Below are 6000 nucleotides of genomic sequence, written 5' to 3'. Positions count from 1 at the left end.
TTGGTACACCTGTAACAAATTTACCCTTCGTTAGTTTCCGTTAAATTTTATTGTCAAATTACTTTGTTAAATGACACGCGGTAATTGACGGATGTACCGGGTTTAGATTTTACCCTCCGTTTGTCATAGGTGTACCGGTTTATGATTTTTACGGTATTAATCCAATTTAACGGAAACTAGAGGGTAAATTTTTCACAAATGTACCAGTTTGGGATTTTTGGTGGTCAAACAATTAGTTTGGGATAAATTTGTTATATTTGTACTTGTTTGGGGTTTTTCGTTGTATTAACCCTATAAAATAATCTCTTGGAAATCCTTGGATACCTGAGAAGGTCTCTCACCTTCAAAAAATCAAACATTAGAAAATTTGGAATATCCAAAAAGTACCTTGGATATTCGGGAAGATCTCTCACCTCCTAATAAAAATAAACATCTGAAACTTAATCTGGAATTTTAGAAATTGGTAAATATGAAGGACAGACCTTGAATATTCGGGAAGGTCTCTCACCCTCTTGGTAGAAATAAACATCTAGAACCTAATCCAAAAGTTTAGAAATTGGTGAACATTAAGGATGTACCTAGAATATTCAGGAAGGTCTCTCACCTCATAGGAAAAAGAAATTTGAAAATGTCTAGGACATACCTTAGACATTCATGACGGTCTCTCACCTTTTGGTAGAAAGAAATTTTGGAATATCTAGGACGTACCTTAGACATTTGAGAAGGTCTCTCACCTCCTGGTAAAACAAAAATTTCGGAATACCTAGTATGTATCTTAGACATTCGGGAATGTCTCTCACCTCTTGGTAAAAAGAAATTTTGAAATATCTACGATGTACTTTAGATATCAAGGAAGACACCTGGAACTCATCTCAAGAGTTTAAATTCGCCTGGAGGGTCCTCGTCTCTAGGCCTTTAATAGATTCGAATAACAAGTAAATGCACATGGGGTTCCTCACCTGAGGATTTGATAGGCTGCCTGATGGTCCTTGCCAATGGGGCTTGAAAAGACTCAAATAATGAGTACCTGGGGGTTCTTACCCGTGGATTTGATAGGTTGCCTGGTGGATCCTTGCCAATAGGGCTCACAAAGATTCAAATATCCAACATTTGGGGTCCTCGCTCGAGGATTTGATATGTTACCCGGTCGATCCTTGCCAGCAGGCTTGAAAAAAGAACTCAAATAATGAGCATCTAGGGGTCCTCGTCTGAGAATTTAATAGGTTGCTTGATGGGTTCTCACTAGTAGGGTTTTAAAAGACTTAAATAATGAGCACCCGGGGGTCCTCACTTGAGGATTTGATCTGTTGCCTAGAGGGTCCTTGCTTATAGGCATTTTGAAAATTCAAGAATGTTTGAATTAATCACGAGACTTCATAGAGCAACTTGAACATCAAGAACTCTTTGGTTTTCGAGGAAACATGATTTGTCAGACACAATTAGAGCAAATATACATATGCATTCGTTAAAGAGATAGACAACGTAGCTATTCTAGAATGCGTATTTCAAGATTCATTGAGGGGGGTTTTTTTTTTCCAATTCAATTGAGGTTTGTGCATAATGGTTTTACCATGTTTGCATCACCAGATTTTCAGCAGGGAGAATTATCATCAAGATGATTTTCACTCATAACATGTATTTCTTGAAAATGCTAAATTAAAGACTTTTAGTGTAAAAGGGGCTTTTCACTCACTCTTATTTAGATGACTATTTTGTCCTGACCATTGATGCGAGAAAAGAGAGAAACACTCAATCTTACCATTATTATCATGTCAACAAGGGTCCGAGTTTTCTTGCAAGTGGTACGATCTTACCAATCTAAGAGGTTTTTATCAAGGCCGTAATGTAGGCTTGGTCAACGGCTTATCAAAGGGTTAATCGTTGATACCTAAATTTTGGCGATCCATTTAAGAATTTTTCATAGAAAAAATTAGGGATCGACTAAGGCCCCTCAACAAAAATATTGGTTGAATTGCATATAGATATTATGAGTATTTTCATAAGTAGTTAATTTAGCACATAAAATTGCATTCAAATGGGGTGGATGGATTTAAATAAAGGTTATGAGCTTAATTTAATCATATGGACCGAGCTTATGAGGAAAGCCAAATTTGGCCAAGCCCACAGAAATACACATTGGCCGAAAATCGCGTGGCAAAAGGGGGGGTTTTGGACTTAGTAAATTGGGTTTGGCTCATAAGAGATAAAATTTATAAAAGGTTTTGAGCTTAAGGTTAATGGAGCTTATTATTTCTTAATATGGCTTGAAAGTAAGCCTGAATAATATAATTAAATCTAGTTTCCACTATATAAGGACTTTTAGGGCTTGTTTGATAACGTATCTGTTTCTCTGTTTTTCTGTTCTTTTCTTCATCGGAATAGAAAAAGAGCAGAAATCCATTTGATAATTTCAGTTACTTTTTTTGTTCTTTGGAATATAAAAGTAGCAAGGGGTTACCAAAAAAAAAAAGTAGCAAGGGAATAGATTTGAAACAGAAACAAAAAGTAAAACATTTTTTCCTCATAAACCCTAATATCTCCATTCTCACCCGCTTGCCTCTCCAGCTCGTGCACGACATCTCCATCTTAACTCACTGCCTCCAAAGCATCCCCTATGTTCGGTTGGCTCTTTGTGGTGGCGTTGCCTTTGTCGCCTCTTGTCTAGTCCATATTTGCACAAAACTCACCTCCAGCGGTCGCCTCTGTCCAGTCGCCCTGTCCAGTCGTGTTGCCTCTCTCTAGTCGCCTTGTCTTTGCTCGGCTATTGATTGCATTAATCGTGCTCGCCTCTCTCTCGATTGCTTCTCTCGATTGCCCTGAATCCAGGTTTTTCGCTTCGATTCCTTGTAGTTGTACATTTTTTAGTTGTGATTCTCACTTCTTGAAGTTGAATGGCCGCGTTTTGCATATGGATTTGTTAGGATTGTTTGTGTTGAAAAAACTTCCTAATAGACTTGATGATAGCAAAACTATTTATGAGTAAAGTCTGACATATGCTTTTGAAGTATTCTAAGTCCAGGCAATTACATTATAGAAGTCCAGACTTTAAGAAGAAATTCAAGTTCTACACCGCAAAAGACAAAGTATAAACTTCATACAAAGAAGTTGAAGTACTTCAGTTTATATATTGGAATCAATATATTTAGAATCTATCGAACAAACCACCCTGACGTCAAGTTCTGAGCACAAGGACTTTATCCAGACTTTATCGCTTACTCAGAATGTAAACAATGACTAGTGATCTGGTTTGGATTTCACAAATGGAAAGAAGTGATTGATTCGATCTTAAAAGACTATTTTGCAAGGAATATTTATATAGCAAGATATCCAAAATTGATTGATAATCAAATCCCACGACAAGTTTATTTCTAAAATGGAGAAGCTCTACTTATGGAAACCAAATCTCTGGTTGTATAGGTGATCGGATTTAGCGGGATTCTAATTTTATCACTCATCGACTACTCAATCCTTTGTATATTAATCTGTCCAAGATGAAAATTAGAAGATGATCCTCTAAAGACTGTCCAACGGCTAGTTTGGAAGTGGAGGAGTATAAAAGGAGACAAATCGTCGAAGAATAGCAGTAGAGAGACGAAATCCAGAATTATCAATTCCAAAGTCTGAGCAAACTCTGACAAATTTTTACTTGTCTTTATTGAGCCTAAATTTGTGATCTTGAGAGACTTGTTGTAAGAAAGATAAAGTGATCCTTCTAAAGATCACTCAAAACTTATAATCTCTTGATCAATTATCTAGTGGAATCTAGTCAGTAGGCTATCAGCGTGGGAGAGTGGACATAGGCTTGCTATAAGTCGAACTACTATACATCTGTGTGCATATTCTCTATTCCCTAAATCTCTTTATTGCACATTTTTTGTTTATTATTCAAAGTCTGACTAAAATCTGAACGTTGTTTAGACTTTGCTTAAGATCAATTACTTCCGCATTAGAATTGATCAATTTGCATTCAAATCACCTATCCACTCCCCTCTAGGTGATATTTGCTAGTCTCATCAGTTTGTAAATTTGAAACCCTAACGTCGATTGAAACCCTAGCGTCGATTTGCTCTGCTTCTAGTTGTTGTGCATATCTTATATAAGTAAATTAGTTGATGTAAAAAATGTGGAAGTCGTTGTTGGTCCTTCCACTTGATTTGGACGAAAGGAAGCATCGAGCATGTGCTAGATTTCAGTTGGTGAACTTGGGAGGGATGTCGATGATGCTGCACAACTTGCTTCATTGTGATGGAAATGCAAGACCTTGTGCCATGGTTCGGTAGACAGATTAGGTAAACAAGCTTGACAAACTTAGTGCAGAGAAGTGTTGATTCTTAGTTAATAATATAGCTTGAGCTCTTCATGGACAGAACAAATATTTGCTGAGATGTTTAGTAGCCTGCTTTCCAGACTGATTCTTTTACATATGATTAAAGGATTCGGATAGTAAAGAATATGTTTTAATCTATACCTTTTGGCCATGACGCCTTCTACAACTTCGTTAACTTGAACTACCCACTACATATTAGACCCTTCTAAAACCCACTTGTGCTCTCGACCTGTTCATCATGACCAAGGGAACTTGTGTAAGAACAAACTATATATATTTTTAGGTCTTCTCTTTTTGGTTGGTTTTCACTTACTTTGCATTGTACATATTCATTCCTTGGTTGCAGCTGAGCTCACACGCACTCCCACGACACACACAGATGTGCTGCTGATAGTTTCTCTATCCATGCAATGTATTCATGAATATGTCTGTATTTGGTGTGACACTTTTTGAACATCTTTACTTAAAAAACAAGACAGAAAGTTATTTTCCTTCTATATGATTATCATGAACTCATATGATGCTCAACTAGTGAAGGTTAAGGGCGCGTTTGGTAACGTTTCTATTTATATATTTTTCTATTCTTTTGTGCCATGGAATAAAAAAAGAATATAAATCCGTTTGTGTACATTAGATAATTTTTCTTTTCCCCAGAATAAAAAAGTGGTCAGGGAATAGCTTTGAAACAAAAAGAAGAAGTAAAAAAAATATACTTTTCTGTTCCCATAAATAAAAAGAGAAACAATTTCATAAACCATTAAATCCCAAATCCCCAAACCCTAAAACCCGAAACCTTAAACCCCAAACCCAAAACTCAAAACCCCCAACCCCTAAACCCCAAACCCCAAACCCAAAATTTGAAACCCTAAATCCTAAAACTCTAAACACAAAGACCCCAAACCCTAAAACCTGTAATTTTAAAACCCTAAACTCAAAACCCTAAAATTGTAAACCCTAAAACATAATACCTGAAACCCCAAAATCCAAACCCTAAAACCCAAAAACCCAAACCACAACCCCCGAACCCCAAAACCCAAACCCGAAATCTAAAGCCTCAAAACCCTAAATCCTAAATCCCAAACCCAAATCCCAAAACCCTAAAACCCAAAACCCTACCCCAAAACCAAAAATCGAAACCCTAAATCCTAAAACTAGAAACCCTAAAACCCCAAATACTAAAACCCGAAATCCTAAAACCTTAAACCCGACACCTAAAACCCAAAACCTAATACACGAAACCCCAAAATCCAAACCCTAAAACCCTAAAACCCAAAATCCAAACCCCGAACCCCAAAACCCAAACCCCAAACCTGAAACCCAAAACCTCAAAACCCCAAACCCTAAAACTTAAAATACTAAACACAAAACCCTAAAAACATAAACCATAAATGCTAAATCCCAAACCTCAATTTCCTCGACCACCATCTGGTATTTACTTTGTCTATTAGGAGTAATTTTCTTTATGATTGTATTAAAGTCATCCAATTCTATATTATAATATATTTTGATTATATTTCTAGTCTAGTTTTATCCAAACATGAATTCTTAAGTCTTCACAAACATTTTTTTATTAAATAAAAAAAATTGGGAATAGAAATTTTTAGGATTGTACCAAACGTATTTCTAATTTTTTTTTTTACTTCAGGAATAGAAATTTTTATGTAGTTACCAAA

The sequence above is a fragment of the Syzygium oleosum genome, unplaced genomic scaffold (genome assembly GCF_021117445.2).
Source record: "Syzygium oleosum isolate NSW1041296 unplaced genomic scaffold, Sole_v2.1 Sole_v2.06, whole genome shotgun sequence".
In the NCBI taxonomy this organism is placed as follows: domain Eukaryota; kingdom Viridiplantae; phylum Streptophyta; class Magnoliopsida; order Myrtales; family Myrtaceae; genus Syzygium; species Syzygium oleosum.
This window is presented reverse-complemented; position numbering follows the sequence as displayed.